This window comes from Rattus norvegicus, chromosome 5, assembly GCF_036323735.1.
Source record: "Rattus norvegicus strain BN/NHsdMcwi chromosome 5, GRCr8, whole genome shotgun sequence".
In the NCBI taxonomy this organism is placed as follows: Eukaryota; Metazoa; Chordata; class Mammalia; order Rodentia; family Muridae; genus Rattus; species Rattus norvegicus.
The window spans coordinates 80,155,001-80,175,319 of record NC_086023.1 but is presented as its reverse complement, the minus strand read 5'-3'; the positions used below and the strand labels follow the sequence as shown (position 1 = coordinate 80,175,319).

Sequence of the window (20,319 nt, the reverse complement as noted above, 5' to 3'; positions counted from 1 at the left end):
CAGAGTTTATTTGAGCAATTCGTGGAAATCAAATGAAGCAAATATAGATAAGTATCGGTTCAAAGGATAAATTCAAAAGTAAGTTAGAAAATGTTGCAAGACAATGGGATGAGAACAGGACGTTACAGTTCACTGGGTGAAAAAGCAATGTCAAAGGTTATAACAGTAGATTCCCTCTATATAACTACCTCAAGTGGCAACCGAATTCTACACCTCCAGAATCTACCAAAAAAGGACAAACTCAACTCTAAATGATGTAATATAATTTACATCACAGAATGGAGGAAGTAAAGATTAGAGCCTATAAGTTCTGTCCCTTTGGAGAACCCTGACTAATAAGGATTTTAGTACCAGAAGAGGTTCTAGCACAACAGTAGGTCTGCAAGTGGTGTCCTTGCCCTGTCCAGCTTAGCGCTCAGTCCTATCTCCAGCTCTTTTACAAGACTCCCCGAGCTCGGCCTGATGTTTCACTGTGGGTGTCTGCATCTGTTTCCATTCAGTGCTGGATGAAGCCTCTCAGGGGACAGCTATGCCAGGCTCCTGTCTCCAGGCGTAGCAGAGTATCACTAAGACTGTCAGGGGTTGACTCTCTCAAATGGAATGGATCTCAAGTTGGGCAGTCATTGGTCGGCCATTCCCTCAAACTCTGCTCCATCTTTGTCCCTGAACATCATGAAGGCAGGACAAATTTTGGATTGAAGGTTTTGCAGCTGGATTAATGTCTGCCTCCCTCCACTGGAAGTCCTGCCTGGCTATAGGAGATGGCCACTTCAATCTCCATATTACTGCTAGTAGGCGTCTAGGGTATGTCATCCCTATAGACTCCCCAGAGCCTCCCTTATCCTAGATCTCCTAGTTCCAGTATTACCTCCCACCAGTTTCTGTTCTCACATCCAGACCTCCCCAGCACCCTCTCCCCACACCTGATCCCTATCGCAGTTCCCCTCCTCACCCCCTCTCCCACCTACCTACCTTTGAAGACTATATTGTTTCCTTCTGAGTGAGATTCTTGAAGCCTCCCTTGGGCCCTCCTAATTACCTTTGAGTCTGTGGATTGTAGTATGGTTATCCTGCACTATGGCTAATGTCTACTTATAAGTGACTAGATACCATGCGTATGTTTCTGGATCTGAACCACCTCACTCAGGACGATATTTTCTAGTTCCATCCATTTGCCCGCAAATTTCACGAATTCTTTGATTTTAATAGCTGAATAGTATTTCATTGTGTAGATGTACCACATTTTCTTTTTTCCATTCATCAGTTGAGGAACATCTGAGCTATTCCCAATTCCTGGCTACTACAAATAAAGCTGCTATGAACACAGTTGAGTGAGTGTCTTTGTGGTAGAGTGGGGTATGTTTGTGGCATATAGCTGAGACTTCAGGTTCATTTCCAATTTTCTGAGAAACTGCCAAATTGATTTCCAAAGTGGTTGTCCAAGTTTGCACTCCCACCAGCAATGGGTGAATATTTCTTTCCCCACATCTTAACCATCATGTGCTGCCATCTCAGTTTTTGATTATAGCCATTCTGATTGGTATAAGAAGGAAACTCAGAGTCATTTGATTTGCATTTCCTGAGGACCGAGGACACTGAAAATTCCTACAAGTGCTTCTCAGCCTTTCAAGATTCCTCTGTTGAGAATTCTCTGTTTAGCTCTGTAGTTCAGAGTTATTGGCGTTATTTTGGGTTTCGTCTCCTGTTCCAATGTGTTCAAGGAAGTTCCCCACTTTCTCTTCTATTAGGTTCAGTATGTCCGGTTTCATGTTGAGGTCCTTGATCCTCTTGGAGTTTGGTTTTGTGCAGGGTGATAGATATGGCTCTATTTGCATTCTTTTACATGCAGACATTCAATTAAACCAACACCATTTGATTGAAGATGCTCCTTTTTTCCATTGTATGATTTTGGCTTCTTTATCAAAAATCAGGTGTCCATAGGTGTGTGTGTGTGTGTGTGTGTGTGTGTGTGTGTGTGTGTGTGTGTGATTTCCAGTCCTTTGATTTTATTCCATTCATCAACCTGTCTGTCTCTGTAACAACACGGTGTAGTTTTTACTATTATTGGCTCTGTAGTGCAGCTTGAAATCAGGATGGTGATTCCTCCAGAGGTTCTTTTATTGTTCAGGATTGTTTAGTTTATCCTGGGTTTTCGGTTTTCTATTTGAGGTTGAGAACTGCTCTGTAAAGGTCTGTAATGAATTGTGTTGGAATTATGGTGGCTGTTGCCCTGAACTCATAGATTGCTTCGGGCATTAGGGCCATTTTCGCTGTGTCAATCCTACTGACCTATGAGCATGGGAGTTATTTCGATCTTCTGATAACTCCCTTGATTTCTTTATTCAGGGACTTGAAGTTCTTGTCATACAGGTCTTTCACTTGCTTGGTTAGAGTTACACCACCATAGTTTGCATTATTCATGGCTATTGTAAATGTTGCTACTTCCCTAATATCTTTCTCAGCCTGTTTATTGTTTTATAAATGAGGGGTATTGATTTATTCTGAGTTAATTTTGTATCTTGCATCTTTGCTAAAGGTGTTTATCAGCTGGTAGAATTTTGGGAGTCACATACATGTACTATCACATCATCTGTGAATAGTGATACCTTGACTTCTTCCTTTCCAATTTGTTCCCCTTTGATCTCCTTTAGTTGTCTTAGTGCTCTAGCTAGAACTTCCTCCAAGCACTATGTTAAATTGATAGAGAGAAAATGGGCATCCTTGTCATATCCCTGATTTTAGTGGAACTGCTTTATATTTTTCTTTATTTTTTTTATGTTGGCTTTTGGCTTGCTGTATATTGTTTTTATTGTGTTTAGAAATGCACCTTATATATCGGATCTCTCCAAGACATTTAATATGAAGGAGTGTTGGATTATGTCAAAGACTTTTTCTGCATCCAGTGAAATGATCATGTCATATTTTTATTTTAGTTTGTATGTACAGTGAATTGCATTGATGGATTTCTGTACATTGAACCATCCCTATATCCCTGGGATGAAGCCTACATGATCATGGCGAATAATGTTTGTGATGTGTTCCTGGATTCAGTTTGCAAGCATTTTATCAAGAATATAGACATCAATATTCATAGTGGAAATTGGTCTGAAGTTCTCTTTATTTATTGAGTCTTTGTGTGGTTTAGGTATCATTAAATTCTAGAAAATGCATAATTCATTTCTTTATTTCCAGTGGGTGGACAATGGAGCTGGTGGTCCAGGGACGGCAGCACGCAGATCAGGGAAGTATTTTGTTAACAATGTGTTTGTACAGATTTTCATGTTTTATTTCAGAACTATTAAGAGAATATCAGGGGTTGTCATATTTAAATTTTGAGATATCAAAGAATGTCTCTTGTCCTTGAAACAATAGATTATTTTATGTGTATGAATGTTTTGCTTGCATGTATGTCTGTGCAGTACATGCACGCAGTGCCCACATAGTGGGTTGGATCCCTGGATCTAGACTTATGCATTCCTGTGGGTGCTGGGAATTTAACCGGGAGTCATCTCTCCTGTCTCTCCCTCTTCTGGTGTCATCCTGCCTTCCCTCCATCATCCATTGGTGACTGCATGCTAACACTGTGCCTGCCAAGGCGCTGACCCGTCTGAGCATGCAGTAGTGTGGATGCATAGTTCCTGGCCTCGGTGGCTTACAGATACCCCTGAGTTAATATCTTTGTATTGCAATGTTCCTGTGACAGATACCTAGTTGGGGAAAGGACTCGAGACCTGTGAAGAAAGACTACTCATGGATAGCAGAATGAAATCCCAGACATTATGATGCAGTATAGCTAAGAGTCCACCCCCAACCTTGAAGAAAAGACTGCTTGGTTGTGAGGAGTATGAATAGCTGTCCGTCCCAACTGTTAACTGCTTCAGACTCCCTTGTCTTTGAGCTGAGATGCTGGTCTCTTTGGGGTGCACATCCCCCAGCCTATGATCAAGCAAAACTTGGCATAGCATTTCTGCCGGACACAGGATAACTTCCCTTCCTTGATTCTGCTGTCTCCTAGCTCCCTTTGTCCTTCAGGAGTTCCTGGCCAATAATCTCTTTGTCCCCTAAGGTTTGTTTCTGCCTGTTTTCTGGAGACCGCTCTAGGTTTTGGGAGTTAATCAGGTGGATTCCAGTGGCTCCAAGCATCCTCTGACACTGACAGAAACAGGTGCTTTAGAACTGATGTTGAGCTGGGGTCAGCAGTCCTATCTGTCACTCTGCTGGAGGGACTACAGAATATTTCCTCTCTGGGAAATGAATCAAATAAGCCCATGTTCATTGATGTTCTTCTTGGCCCCAAACACATCCTGGCACCATGTAAGTGACTCGAATGTTTCCGCAGGCTTTCTGAATGGGTTATTTATTCAATTGAGGGTAAGACTCAGGTAAAGGTCATTAAATCATTTTCCTATTAGTCAGTTTCAGAAATGCTAGCTAGTTATAAATGGGCCATTAGCTGGTTACACGTACACTCCTTAAACCCCTTACCCACATGATTTTTCTACTCATTTCTTAACAGCCTCAATGCTTCAGTCACACGAACAGCCCACAAGTACTGAGGAGTGTTAAGCGGAAGGGACTGGCTGTTGTCTTCTGCTGGGAGAGCATCTTCTCATTCATTACTAGAAAAGCAGTAATCTATAGCCAGATGTGGTGCTACAACCTGTAATCATAGCGTTCAGGAGGCTGGAGCTGGGGGGATTGCCACAGATCCAAGACCATTCAGAAACTCAGAAAGCTCAAGGCCAGCCTCTATGTGAGTTGCTGAAAAGACAGATCTGTGGAGAAGTACTGGCTGTTAATGATGTGCGGGCTCCCAGCAAGGTCAGAGCAGATGCTCAGAACTCACATTAAAAAAGCTGGTCATGGATTCCTTTAACTAGGTGGAGACTGGAGGATTGCTGGGTCTTACTGACCAGCCAGCCTATCTGAAACACACTGAGTCCCAGATTCAGATGGGGACCCTGTGTGAAGAGGATAATGTAAAAGGAGACAGAGGGAGACAACTGTCACCCTGTTCTGACTCCTGTATATACAAGCAAAGGCACAGGCATGAGCACATGTGTGCACACATGCTTTACTCAACCAAAAAAGGTAGAGGAGGGGAGAGGAGCAGGAGAAAGAGGAAGAGGAGAAAAGAAAAATGATAATCCCCTAGTCAAGCATTTACCAAATACTTGTAGACCAAGAGGGGCCACTAGTCATGTCTCATTCAATCTCAAGCTACACCCACTCCTCCATATTTTAAAGAAACCCACGTGCAGTTTCAGTCCGATGTGTCTGGAGCTCTACAGTGCTGTTTATTCCTCTTTCTCCTATTTAACCATCCTCCCTTCAGGTAAAAACATCCCGACCTGTGTAGTGGAGTTAAGAAGAACAAAGGCTCCTGAGTCAGATGGACAGGCTTGGGTTTAAGTCTAAGTTCTCTCGCTGACTTGCTGTATGGCCTTGTATAGTTACTTAATTGTAGGGAGCGGTACATATAGATAAAAGATGGCGCTGACATCTGGTGGTCGTTTGTGGTTAACACCCACAAAGCACATGTCCTGGCATTTTTCTGGCAAGCTATCAGGCTGGTGGGTTATTCATGCTAATGAGGTATTTCATGATCCACCAATCCCTAGAGAACAAGTATATAGCCATAGCCTGTTTTTGTATTTAAGGCTGGTGCCTTTGTTGCTCGGGGTCCCCGTATCAAGAATGAGGTGTTCCTGCAATAAAGGGTGTTGAGAAGAATCCAACGGTGTTGCGTCTTCCATGCTGGACGAGGTGGTGTTGCAACTGGTGGCCTTTACTGGGATCCGAGGACATCCTTCTGGATTCACAACTCTTCAACCTCAGGACGGCGACGTCGGTAAGTTTCCAGATGGGACAATAAAGCTCCTGGATAAGTGACAATAAAGCTCCTGGCTAAGGGACAATAAAGCTCCCGGGTGAGGGACTATAAAGCTCCCGGACAAGGGACTATAAAGTTCCCTATTAGGGACAATAAATTTCTCTGGACTAAGCAGAGGCGAAGAAAGCCTTTGTTTAGAGGCAAAAAGGTTTGTGGAACACAGCAATGTTGTTTTCCCCAATTGATCCTCTGTGGGTTGGCCTAGCACTTTTGCCTTTTACCCTTTTTGTGTGGTGGTGTTGTACTGTTTGAATTGCCACCATCCCGGGCATGATTGCATTTGCTGGGAAGAGTCCACTAATGATGAGCTACAAGATCGTGTGTAAATAAACATGTCAGCCCTCCCTGCTTGTAAATGGATTGTAAATAAGCTCGTAAAACATGGAAAACTCACACTCCACCCCGCTCCTGTTAGCTCCTCAGGAGCTTCTTGGTGAGCGTAAGCTTAAAATCAAAAGGAAATTTAATTTTATGGACCCCGATCTAGTGGCAGTGTGTTGGTTGATAGCCAACATTATTTTTTGAAACATAGTGTTTTATCTGTGCTATTGCTCGCAGCCCACACAGTAGGGGGGAGCGAAACTAGCTGTGGAGCTGCTTTAGTGAGCATGGGGACTTCTCAGACTCACCCAATATTTCTGGCTCTTCAAGAGCTGTTTGAAAGAAAAAGGCTTAGGATGAAAAGAAGCACTCTAGAGAGATTTCTTAGTGAATGTGATGCCATTGCACCTTGGTTCACTGTCTCTGGGAATCTCACAGTGGGCAGCTGAGATCAGAAATGCTGTCAGCACGCTATAAAAAAGGGACAGGCTGCGTTAGAAATGCTACAGGAGGAATGATCTGAAAAGGCTGAGAGTGAGGCGAGGGAGGACTCTAAGGAAAACAAGAACAAGAAAAGAATTTATCCATCCCTCAAATAACAGGGTAAGAGAAAAAAATTCCAGTTGCTGCCTTTAGTGGCCTGACCTTCAACGCTTGCTCACAGAAGGAGAGTGTTCATGAAGAGAAGTTCTTTAAGGGAGCATGCCTTATCTGCTGGCCTTATTCCAAGAGAGGAGTTGATCTCCAACATTAAGTTACTTTTCCCGTTGGTCAACATTAACATGGGAGTGCCTTTGGTCCTATCCCTTCAACAGCCACTTCCTGTCCCTATGGTCAAAATGCCCCAGGTTTGGGGACAGGGGTGCCCCTGAAATAGTTTCAGAAAAAGTCCGCAGAAGACTGTGAGTAACTTTGTTTTCCCAGACAGAACAGGCTTTACTCTATGATGATAAGAGGAGAAAGTCTTGGCACCAGCTCTTCAACTTACTCCAACTGGAGGCTGTGGCCAAGGTCAGGATTAATGTTTTCTTTTCCATGGGCCTTTAGCCCACTGAGACAGTTTGATAAAGGGCTGCTACTGATGTCCTGAAAGTCCCAGGTGAACTGGTTACAATTCTTTTGTCAGCCACTTGATGAAAAGATCATTTAAAAACTTTAAATGACTTTCAGAAATTACTAGGAAGCATAAATTGGATTCGACCCTATATTAAAATGCCCAATGTAGAGTTACAACCACTCTATGAGATCCTAAAAGGGGATTCTCAGCTTACTTCACCCCGTGCTTTAACCAATGAAGCACGATTATCCTTAAGGAAAGTAGAAGAAAGACTGGATAAAGCAATGCTAAGAAGGTGCAAGGAAAAGGAAGATCTCCTTTAGTGTATACTGAGAATCTTTCATCAGCCTACAGGAGTGCTATGGCAACAAGAACCGCTTCTTTGGATTTATCCCCATATTTCTCCTAATAAGACCCTTGAATATTACCCTTCTGCTGTTGCACAGCTTGCTATGTTAGGTGCAAAATCTTGCATTCAGAATTTTGGTATTGTACCCAAGAAAATTATTATACCTTATACTACAGCTCAGATGGAAACATTGTGTGCCCTGATAGATGATTGGGCCATATTACGCTGTAGTTTTGATGGAGAGTTTGACAATCATTATCCTAAGGATCCTTTGTTACAATTTTTTACTGAACATCCAGTGATTTTTCCTAAGGTCACTGCCCCAGAGCCTTTGTCTGGAGCATTAGATATTTATACAGATGGCTCCAAAACAGGTGTAGATGCCTATATGGTTGATTCTCAAGAAGGAGTATTAATTCAATACAGTCCAGGCACCTGCCAAATTACAGAATGTAATATTGTATTGGAAGTTGTTAAAAGATTTCATGATTCCTTTAATTTAATTTCTGATTCTGCTTATGTAGTTAATGCTGTGCGCTCACTTGAAATTGCAGGGCCAATTAGGTCGACTAGTACTGTACGTCAAATTCTTTCAGAATTACAAAAATTGATTTGTGCCAGAAAAATACATTTTTCAGACAACATATTCGAGCTCATACTAATTTGCCTGGTCCCATGGCCAGCAATAACACCCTGGTGTATGCCAGTACTCGTAGAGAGTTTATTTTTCATGCAGCTCCGGTTGATCTCGCTAGAGATTTTCATCAAATGTTTCATGTTCCTGCCTTCACTCTTCAACAAAAATTTAAAATCTCTAGAGCTGCAGCTCGTGCTGTAGTATTTCGTTGCCAGAATTTTGTTCAATTTCACCACCCTCCTCAGGTGGGAATTAACCCTCGTGGTCTGATTCTGCTAAAAATTTGGTAGATGGATGTCACACACATATCTCAATTTGGAAATTTAAAATATGCTCATGTTTCTGTTGATACCTGTTCCGCGGTATTATACATGCCACTCTGATGACTGGTGAAAAAGCTCGTAATGCCATTAGTCGTTGCTTAGAGGCGTCGGCAGCCTGGGGAAAGCCTGATAGTCTCAAGACAGACAATGAGCCTGCCTACACTGCAAAGTCCTTTCAGGCATTTTGCCAGACAATGCAGGTCACGCATACTACTGTATTACCCTACAATCCCCAGGGTCAAGGAATTGTGGAAAGAGTACATCCTACCTTAAAAGAGCTTATACAAAAACAAAGAGGGGGAATTGCCTATGGCAAAACACCAAGAGAACAGTTGTCATTAGCGCTTTTTACTTTGAACTTTTTAATCTTGGATGCACATGGCCGCACTACACTTATGAGTAAGGCAGAAGTCAAGTGGAAGGATGTCTTAACTGATGAATTGCATGGCCCAGATCCCGTGATTTTGAGCTCTAGGGGAGCTGTTTGTGTTTTTCCACAGAATCAAGACAATCCAATTGGGTGCCTGAGCGTTTCACATGCAAACTGCCTCCTGCTACTCCTGACAATGGAACTATGCACTCTATTATTGCTGCTAATGGTAATCCAGGTTGATTCACTCACTCTGTGGCCTATTGCCAGACCCTGGCCATTACTTATGCCAGTTCATAGCAATTCTACTGTTTTGCCAACCTTCTTCTCCACCTCCTGTTTGCGTGATGTTCCCTGTATAGTGCCTAATGGAGAATTGTCCCAACGGTATACTGCCACTAATCTTTCTTTGTTGCATACATTATGTTTCACTCTTAAAAATTCCTCCCTGCCTTGTATATGGCTGCGAAGGACAACATTGGCTAATTTTTTGGATCCTATGAGCAATAGTGCTATGGGCACTGACCATCCTGGCTGCTTTGAGTCAAGTTACCCAAGGAGCCTCTTCAGGCAGTGGAGACACATCAATCAATAATTCTGCTGAGTTGAACATTACAACTTTGATTATGATGCATAATTGTAGTTTTCCATCACGCCTGGGGCAAGGCAATCACACACTAGATAACTCTACCTGTCGTAGAGTCCTACGTACTTGCCCCCATATCAAGCGTTTCCACCTAATTTTACCCCATGTCAGAGTCCATTCCATAGAGCAAAACAATTCCTACGGGGATTTGAATTTTCCCCTCCTCTTGGCAATGTACAGTATGATCAGGGGAAAAATAAGTCTGACAAGCCTTATTTTGGCCTTGGTATCAATGGGTATTATCAAATGAGCAGGGAGCATACACAACTCTAATTCCTTTTGCCCAATTATTAGGTGAAGACTTTACACTGTATAATATTTCAGCCACTAGAACAAATAACAAAACCAGTTTAGTAAATGTAAAGATTAATGGCCTTTTAGCAAATGATACTGCCGTTGGAGCTTCAGTATGTGTTAGACCACCTTTCTTCTTTCTGATAAGCACTAATGTAAGCGATGATGCTTTAAATTTTAACAACTCTGATGTAGTCTGCTATTTAGCTGAATACTGGGATGGCACCAATGATACTGCAGTGATGGTCAAGATTCCCTCCTTTGTGCCAATCCCAGTAGAGGCCAACCCAGATAGTTTTCCCATACTTCATTTACTAAGAACCAAAGGGGATTTTGGTATTATGGCAGCTCTAACTTCAAACATTTTACTATCAGCCGTTGCAGCAACACCAGCCGAGATTGCTATGACTAATCAAGTACAGACGGCTGAGACTATCAACCAGAATGTGGAAAGAACCGCAGTGGCATTAGAGATAAAAGAAGAATTTAATGCCCACTTGACTGGCTTTCTATTAACTAATCAACGAATGGATTTAATTCAAGAACAAATTGAAGCACTATATCATATGTCACAGCTGTCCTGCATTTCCTCCCTTAGAGGTTTATGCATTACTCCTTTGCAAGCTAATTTTTCTCAGTATTCTCAAGAGAGCAAAGAAATCTCGAATTATCTGAAAGTAAACTGCTCCATGAAAGTGGAGTAACTATCAAGATTATTGCTGATGCAGATTGCTGTCCTTAACAACACTAGATTGGAACGTATCACGTTTGGAGATTTCACCTCATGGATTATCAATGCTTCCTCCTTTTTGAAAGAATGGGCTGGCATGTTTGCCTGGGGGGCCATTGTCCTTTTGGGATGTGGAGTATGTCTATGGCTCTTCTGCAATTTACAACGAGAACATGCCAGACACAAAGCGATTGTTTACCAGGCTATGGTTGCCATTGAAAGTCGTGCTTCTCCCAACATATGGCTGGCCTCTTTGAAAAATTAAGAGTTCGCCCTAGATCGTATTTTGTCACTGTCATGTGAACGCATTGTCTCGAGAGACGGGCAACTTTCCTCAGGCTAGGACCAACCTAAGACAGGGGCCCGGTGTCGATAGGGTAACCCAGTAATGGGAATGGCCGAGCTGCCAGGAGGAACGACCTATGACAGGAGCAATGACAATATTGACGTGACACCCTGATCTAGACCAGTCATAGACAGAGGTGCTACACCCCATTTGAACATACGGACTGGTCAAATGCTCCTCTGCCCAGTTTCTCCCCAATAAAAACACACGTATAGCCCAGAATGGTGTGTTACAGCATAAGTTCATTTATTGCCATTGGGGTGCAGTACTAATTGCAAGAGTAGCCCGCCATAACCGAGTTGGGCACTCTGTGAGACATGTCTGATCTCTCTCAGACCACTACCTCCATCTATTGGCTTCTTTTTTTTTCATAATACAAAAAAGGAGGAGTTGTAGGGAGCGGCACATATAGATAAAAGATGGCGCTGACATCTGGTGGTCATTTGTGGTTAACACCCACAAAGCACATGTCCTGGCATTTCTCTGGCAAGCTATCAGGCTGGAGTGATATTCATGCTAATGAGGTATTTCATGTTCCACCACTCCCTAGAGGACAAGTATATAGCCATAGCCTGTTTTGTATATAAGGCTGGTGCCTTTGTTGCTCGGGGTCCCCGTATCAAGAATGAGGTGTTACTTCAATAAAGGCTGTTGAGAAGAATGCAACGGTGTTGCATCTTCCTTGCAGGACGAGGTGGGCATTGCACTTGATCTTTCTGAGTCTTAGCTAACAGTATGGAAAGTTGAAAATAAATAGTACAAACTATAGAGAGTTGATACAAAGTGGAAATAAAACCTATCGAGGACTTGCCTCCTTCTTGATTTCTTTATTTCCCCACATCAAACACTATTATATGTTTCTAGTTCCAGGGTAAATAAAATTTATAAGGATACAAAATATGTTCCCGTTATAACTGTGTTTCTTTGTAAGCAGACTCTTGACATCATTTCCACTTGGACTTCCATGAGCAAATATGACTTTGAACATGAGATTATGTCCAGTCAGTTAAAGTCCAACGTTCTCTGTGGTAAACAGCTGAAGCAGTTTACCTTACTAAGTTAGCAGTTTGCATTCTGTGGTCAAGCTTTTGGGGTGGGTTTGGGGGTGGGGCTGTCAGGTTAGCTTCGGAAGACCATTCCTGATAATCTTTTTAAGTTAAGATTTATTATTTTTATGCATATGTGCCTGAATGAGTGAGTTCATATGTACCACATGTGTACAGGAGATCACAGGGGCCAAAAGAGGGTCATTTCCTGTGACTGGAGTTAGAGTCAGTTGTGAGATGCCATGTGAGTGCTGGGAATTGAACCTGGGTCCTCAGCAAGAACAGGTTTCAAAGAATCAGATTCCTTCTTTTGCCCTCCTTCTGACTTCCTTGGGCCCAGGTGTGTGCATGGTACACATGCAAAACCAATGCTCATATGAATGAAATGTGAATGAACCTTTTCAAAGAAAACCCAAGTAATTCAGCTTCTTCCACACTCCACTCAAGTCTTGAAGCAAAGATTCTCTCCATGCTTGACCTTCCAGTTCAGTACCCACCTACTCCATAACTGGCTTTCTGATTCCAAGTCAGATCCAAACTTGCATCTGGTTCTTGATGGCAGCCCTCTAGAACTTCCACTGTTTTTCTTGGGAATATGTTTTTCGAAATGAATGAGTGATAGAATCAATCCATAGGATATGACATTGCCAAGTTTGAAAAGGACAGGAACAATCCTTGGCTTCACATCAGTACATGAGAAAACATTCCCCAAAGCCTGAGGGAAGGAGGCACACATGAGAAGGGAAAAAAAACTGGAACCCAGAGAGCATATAAAGACGAGCAAAGTGCCGGAGGTGGAGTGTGGGCACCATCAGCAGAGAGATTGTCCCGACAGAGAGGCAATTCTATTCCCTACCAACAGGAAGCTGTTGCTGCTGCTGCTGTGTCTGGGCCTGACCCTGGTCTGTGGCCATGCAGAAGAAGCTAGTTCCGTGATAGGGAACCTCGATGTGGACAAGGTAGGGTCAGCGAATAGTAACTTCTGACTCAGAGAGTGCTTTGGAGAACTCTTGAGTCCTCTGAGGACCCACTCTGAGCGGGTCCTCTGAGGGGATGGGTATAGTGGCTTGTTCTATTAGACAAAGTAATGGCTTCAGACCTTGAAGTAAGATCAGTTGTATGCTATTCAGATCTAAGAACGTTTGGGGACCTCTGCACTCAATGAGAGGCAGGGGCAGAATGTTAGGTATTGTGACAACTCTATCAAGCCAAATTCAAGAAGAAACACATCCATTCGGTATCCCTACCCCCTTATCCCTTAAGCATTTTCTTATCCATTACAGCTCAATGGGGATTGGTTTTTCGATTGTCGTGGCCTCTGACAAAAGAGAAAAGATAGAAGAGAACGGCAGCATGAGAGTTTTTGTGCAGCACATCGATGTCTTGGAGAATTCCTTAGGCTTCAAGTTCCGTATTAAGTAAGTGAGCTGTCTGCCCTTAGCTGAGGGAGAAGAAATAAGAGCAAATTCGTAATTACCAAAGTATCAGACAGAAACAAAATAACCTTTAAAAAAAGCCATTTTGCTAATTTTGCAAAAATATTCAAAAGGTAAATGGAATCAAAAACTGGAGATACCTATAGAGTAGAGGGTGAAGAAGCCAGCCAGATGAAAAATCCCCTAAGCATCAGCTTGCTCTGTTTTACAGGGTAAATGGAAAGTGCAGGGAACTCTATTTGGTTGCCTACAAAACGCCAAAGGATGGCGAATATTTTGTTGAATGTAAGTATATAGAAGGTCTATACATCTATCCACAAGGATTTAGTAAACCCTACCACCTTTATCGTGTGTGTATGTGTGTGTGTGTGTGTGTGTGCGTGTGTCTGTGTGTGTGTGTGTGTGTGTGTGTGTGTGTGTTGCTGGGAATTGAACTCAGGAACTTGCACTTCCCAGTCAAACTTTCTACTAGCGAACTCACCACAACCCCTTGTAGAATCTCAAGAACTTCCTGACATGGTTGATTTAGCCAGGGACACGGGTCCATCTAATAGCTAGCACCCAGTGGCAGGCAAGGGGGATGAGTATGGTGTGGTGGAATCTGATACTGCCCGGTAGCTAGCACTGGTGCACATTGCTCAGGATGTAGCCATGTGAGACTGCAGACTTATGAAAGACAGACGTGTCGCTTGAAGGTGCTGAGGGAGGCAGGTGACCCTCAGAGAGGATGAGAGAGAGAGTGAGTCACTGCTGTGGCTAAGTGTTCTCTAGTGGGCATCGTCCCAGGGACCCCTTCCTTAGAAGTTACTTCATCAAGTCCAGAAAGCTACAGATGGGTAGCAGCAGACATCCCCGCCCCACGTCTCTTCCAGGATATGTATTTTAAAGATTTTTTATGTTTGGTGTAGAACAGGTAAAGGGTTTACATGATTTCTTGCAGACAAGAGAATTTCTGAGCTGTATCAAATTTCCTCCACAGATGACGGAGAGAATACATTTACTATACTTAAGACAGACTATAACAATTATGTCATGTTTCATCTCGTTAATGTCAAGAACGGGGAAACCATCCAGCTGATGGAGCTTTACGGTAAAGTATTTCCACACGGACACTGATCTTGGGGTGGGAAAAGAGGAAAGGAACTCTAGCTTTAGTATGGTCTTCCCGGCTTGGTCCACCTCTTTCTCAGTTCCCGAAGATCGACAATGTTCACCTGAACCCTGTCTCAAGCACAGTGATGGGCACACTCTGAAATCTCTCTGTGTGCCAGAAGGCCATTCCATGGGTGCCACATTCAGGATAGATTGGATCCACACTTGTCAACCATGTCACCAGTCATTTTCTCATCCTATTGGGGGAGCCCCTGCTCCCTCACTTAGTCCTGTGGTCAATGCCTAGGACACAGCTGCTATAAGCACTGCTGCTCTTTTCACTGGCAGAACAAAGGATCTGAGTTCAGACATCAAGGTAAAGTTTGCAAAGCTATGCAAGGCGCATGGAATCACTAGGGACAATATCATTGACCTAACCAAGACTGGTAAGTCAGGATTCACTTATTTTTCTCGTCCTGAATATTATATCATAGAAGAAATAAACCTGGGGGATTGGCTATCAGCCATTTGTTGAAAGGTGGAGAGGCACCTCATTTCCTCTTCAGGGAATAAAGTGGACCTAGTACCTGAACACGTTCTTGTTCTCACCCTGCAGATCGCTGTCTCCAGGCCCGAGGTTGAAGAAAGGGCTGAGCTTCCAGGTGGGCAATCTCCAGTGAGAGCAAGGAGGGGGTGGGCATGGAGCAGGCCCTTCCAAAAGCGTTAGTATTGTGCCCCCAAATTATTATAAGAAGAATTTGATAAGGAGTCTTTGAGGAGAGCTTGAAAAATGGCTTTCAATTATGTGGATTTGTGACTATCTGGTCCTATTTTGAGCTCTAAAGTAAAGTGACCCAAGCACTTAGGCAAGAAAACAAGGGAGTGAGTTTTCGATAGTTGCTGCATGGTTGTGTAAAAAGGGCTCAGCTATGTGTTAAGTGTCATTAAGAGTTAAAGTTTGAAACAGAGATTAGCAGGATGTGTGTACGACTGCTCTTCAGAGTCTGTGGCCCACTCCATCCCACTCTGGACAATAAGATCTTCATCTGAACTCCATACAACCTTGGCTTATTACCTGGAAGTGGAGTTGCATGATCTCCACTTCTCCTCCAGTCTGGAGAGCAGACTCCTTTGACCCATCTTTCCCATTTCCCAAGACATCACTCAGATAACGTAGGAAACTCTTTAAAAGTGGCCAAGGCTTTCATCATTATTCCTCAAGGCAATGTCCATTCTTCAGAGCTTCTTTTGCCAAATGTTGTGGAACCAAGCCTCAGACCTTTCGTTACTTCATTTTTCATATGCCATCTGTAAGGAAAGAGTCATTTATTCTATGCTTTAATCCCAGTTTTCCAGGAAAGAGCATATGTCAGCAGCTTGACAGCACACCTAAGAGTTCTAGAACAAAAAGAAGCAAATACACCCAGGAGGAGTAGAAGGCAGGAAATAATCAAACTCAGAGCGGAAATCAACCAAGTAGAAACAAAAAGGACCATAGAAAGAATCAACAGAACCAAAAGTTGGTTCTTTGAGAAAATCAACAAGATAGATAAACCCTTAGCCAGACTAACGGGAGGACACAGAGAGTGCGTCCAAATTAACAAAATCAGAAATGAAAAGGGAGACATAACAACAGATTCAGAGGAAATACAAAAAATCATCACATCTTACTATAAAAACCTATATTCAACAAAACTTGAAAATCTTCAGGAAATGGACAATTTCCTAGACAGATACCAGGTACCGAAGTTAAATCAGGAACAGATAAACCAGTTAAACAACCCCATGACTCCTAAGGAAATAGAAGCAGTCATTAAAGGTCTCCCAACCAAAAAGAGCCCAGGTCCAGACAGGTTTAGTGCAGAATTCTATCAGACCTTCATAGAAGACCTCATACCAATATTATCCAAACTATTCCACAAAATTGAAACAGATGGATCACTACCGAATACCTTCTATGAAGCCACAATTACTCTTATACCTAAACCACACAAAGACACAACAAAGAAAGAGAACTTCAGACCAATTTCCCTTATGAATATCGACGCAAAAATACTCAACAAAATCCTGGCAAACCGAATCCAAGAGCACAACAAAACAATCATCCACCATGACCAAGTAGGCTTCATCCCAGGCATGCAGGGATGGTTTAATATACGGAAAACCATCAACGTGATCCATTATATAAACAAACTGAAAGAACAAAACCACATGATCATTTCATTAGACGCTGAGAAAGCATTTGACAAAATTCAACACCCCTTCATGATAAAAGTCCTGGAAAGAATAGGAATTCCAGGCCCATACCTGAATATAGTAAAAGCCATATACAGCAAACCAGTTGCTAACATTAAACTAAATGGAGAGAAACTTGAAGCAATCCCACTAAAATCATGGACTAGACAAGGCTGCCCACTCTCTCCCTACTTATTCAATATAGTTCTTGATGTTCTAGCCAGAGCAATCAGACAACAAAAGGAGGTCAAGGGGATACAGATCGGAAAAGAAGAAGTCAAAATATCACTATTTGCAGATGATATGATAGTATACTTAAGTGATCCCAAAAGTTCCACCAGAGAACTACTAAAGCTGATAAACAACTTCTGCAAAGTGGCTGGGTATAAAATTAACTCAAATAAATCGGTTGCCTTCCTCTATACAAAAGAGAAACAAGCCGAGAAAGTAATTAGGGAAACGACACCCTTCATAAGAGACGCAAATAATATAAAGTACCTCGGTGTGACTTTAACCAAGCAAGTAAAAGATCTGTATAATAAGAACTTCAAGACACTGAAGAAGGAAATTGAAGAAGACATCAGAAGATGGAAAGATCTCCCATGCTCATGGATTGGCAGGATTAATATAGTAAAAATGGACATTTTACCAAAAGCAATCTACAGATTCAATGCAATCCCCATCAAAATACCAATCCAATTCTTCAAAGAGTTAGACAGAACAATTTGCAAATTCATCTGGAATAACAAAAAACCCAGGATAGCTAAAGCTATCCTCAACAATAAAAGGACTTCAGGGGGAATCACTATCCCTGAACTCAAGCAGTATTACAGAGCAATAGGGATAAAAACTGCATGGTATTGGTACAGAGACAGACAGATAGACCAATGGAATAGAATTGAAGACCCAGAAATGAACCCACACACCTATGGTCACCTGATTTTTGAAAAAGGAGCCAAAACCATCAAATGGAAAAAAGACAATTTTCAGCAAAAGGTGCTGGTTCAACTGGAGGTCAACATGTAGAAGAATGCAGATTGATCCATGCTTATCACCCTGTACATAGCCTAAGTCCAAGTGGATCAAGGACCTCCACATCAAACCAGACACACTCAAACTAATAGAAGAAAAACTAGGGAAGCATCTGGAACACATGGGCACTGGAAAAAATTTCCTAAACAAAACACCAATGGATTACGCTCTAAGATCAAGAATCAACAAATGGGATCTCATAAAACTGCAAAGCTTCTGTAAGGCAAAGGACATTGTGGTTAGGACAAAACGGCAACCAACAGATTGGGAAAAGATCTTTACCAATCCTACAACAGATAGAGGCCTTATATCCAAAATATACAAAGAACTCAAGAAGTTAGACTGCAGTGAAACAAATAACCCTATTAAAAAAATGGGGTTCAGAGCTAAACAAAGAATTCACAGCTGAGGAATGCCGAATGGCTGAGAAACACCTAAAGAAATGTTCAACATCTTTAGTCATAAGGGAAATGCAAATCAAAACAACCCTGAGATTTCACCTCACACCAGTGAGAATGGCTAAGATCAAAAACTCAGGGGACAACAGATGCTGGCGAGGATGTGGAGAAAGAGGAACACTCCTCCATTGTTGGTGGGATTGCAGACTGCTACAACCATTCTGGAAATCAGTCTGGAGGATCCTCAGAAAATTAGACATTGAACTGCCTGAGGATCCAGCTATACCTCTCTTGGGCATATACCCAAAAGATGCCCCAACATATAAAAAAGACACGTGCTCCACTATATTCATTGCAGCCTTATTTATAATAGCCAGAAGCTGGAAAGAACCCAGATGCCCTTCAACAGAGGAATGGATACAGAAAATGTGGTACATCTACACAATGGAATATTACTCAGCTATCAAAAACAATGACTTTATGAAATTCATAGGCAAATGGTTGGAACTGGAAAATATCATCCTGAGTGAGCTAACCCAATCACAGAAAGACATACATGGTATGCACTCATTGATAAGTGGCTATTAGCCCAAATGCTTGAATTACCCTAGATGCCTAGAACAAATCTAACTCAAGACGGATGATCAAAATGTGAATGCTTCTCTCCTTCTTTAAAAGGGGAACAAGAATACCCTTGCCAGGGAAGAGAGAGGCAAAGATTAAAACAGAGACTGAAGGAACACCCATTCAGAGCCTGCCCCACATGTGGCCCATACATATACAGCCACCCAATTAGACAAGATGGATGAAGCAAAGAAGTGCAGACCGACAGGAGCCGGATGTAGATCGCTCCTGAGAGACACAGCCAGAATACAGCAAATACAGAGGCGATTGCCAGCAGCAAACCACTGAACTGAGAATAGGACCCCCGTTGAAGGAATCAGAGAAAGAACTGGAAGAGCTTGAAGGGGCTCGAGACCCCATATGTACAACAATGCCAAGCAACCAGAGCTTCCAGGGTCTAAGCCACTACCTAAAGACTATACATGGACTGACCCTGGACTCTGACCTCATAGGTAGCAATGAATATCCTAGTAAGAGCACCAGTGGAAGGGGAAGCCCTGGGTCCTGCTAAGACTGAACCCCCAGTGAACTAGACTGTTGGGGGAAGGGCGGCAATGGGGGGAGGGTTGGGAGGGGAACACCCATAAGGAAGGGGAGGGGGGAGGGGGATGTTTGCCCGGATACCGGGAAAGGGAATAACACTCTAAATGTATATAAGAAATACTCAAGTTAATAAAAAAAATCCCCATTTTCTGGCAAATAATGTTGATTAGATTGCAGGGCAAGATCTATTTCTTCATCCTTTGTTCTATACAAGAGTGCCTCTCTGTCCAGAAGTCAATCCAAGAAGTGCTTAATGGGTTCCTGTATTCTTTCTTCCTGGATTACTCAGTGCTGAGTGGAGACTGCTCACCAGGACTCCAGCATCACCATTTCCTGTCCATGGAGCATCCTGAGACAAATTCTGCGATCTGATTTCCATCCTGTGTCACAGAAAAGTGCAATCCCGGTCTCTCCAGCATCTTCCCTAGTTACCCAGGACAACACATCGAGAATTAAAAGCTTTCTTAAATTTCTCTTTGACCCACCCATGATCATTCCGCACAAATTTCTTGCTCTTGCAGTTCAATAAATGATTACCCTTGCACTTAAATGTATGTCTATGTGTCCAGAGGGCTAACAATTGAGAGAATGAGGGGACCTCCTGAGTCCTGTACCCATGATCTTTCCTCATGTCCCAGAATATAAGCTGAGTCTCAGGATTTCACCACCTCTGGAGCAGTCCCAAGACCTGATGAATGCTCTCTAGGGCTCCTGCCTTAGAGGCTTTATAAGTACCATAGACGCATAAGACTTGCTGCACAATTCTTCCATCCATAGACGATCTTTTCCAATACATCGAAGAGAGACACATCTTTCTAAGGCTATGGCTGCTCAACATGGTTCGGGACATGCCAGGAGTCGGGGGAGGTCTGGTCATTGAGACCCAATGGATAAAGACAAAAGTTTGCCCAGCACCCCATAGCATCCTCTGGCCCCTAGATCAAGAG

At 42.7% G+C, this 20,319-nt stretch overlaps 1 long non-coding RNA gene and 1 pseudogene across 3 annotated transcripts; both read left to right on the top strand.

Annotated features, from left to right (window-relative positions):
* Positions 1 to 212: 212 nt before the first annotated feature.
* On the top strand, positions 213 to 12,040 carry LOC134478993 (uncharacterized). Of its 3 annotated transcripts, none has more exons than XR_010051827.1 (4): positions 213 to 804; positions 3,193 to 4,314; positions 5,661 to 5,851; positions 9,081 to 12,040. It is a non-coding gene; the product is annotated as an uncharacterized LOC134478993 (long non-coding RNA). The 3 variants fall into 3 exon arrangements; XR_010051828.1 differs by having other exon boundaries at positions 4,517 to 5,851; XR_010051826.1 differs by having other exon boundaries at positions 3,193 to 5,851.
* A 228-nt stretch (positions 12,041 to 12,268) lies between these two features.
* Positions 12,269 to 15,197, top strand: LOC134478992 (major urinary protein-like; annotated as a pseudogene).
* Positions 15,198 to 20,319: the final 5,122 nt, after the last annotated feature.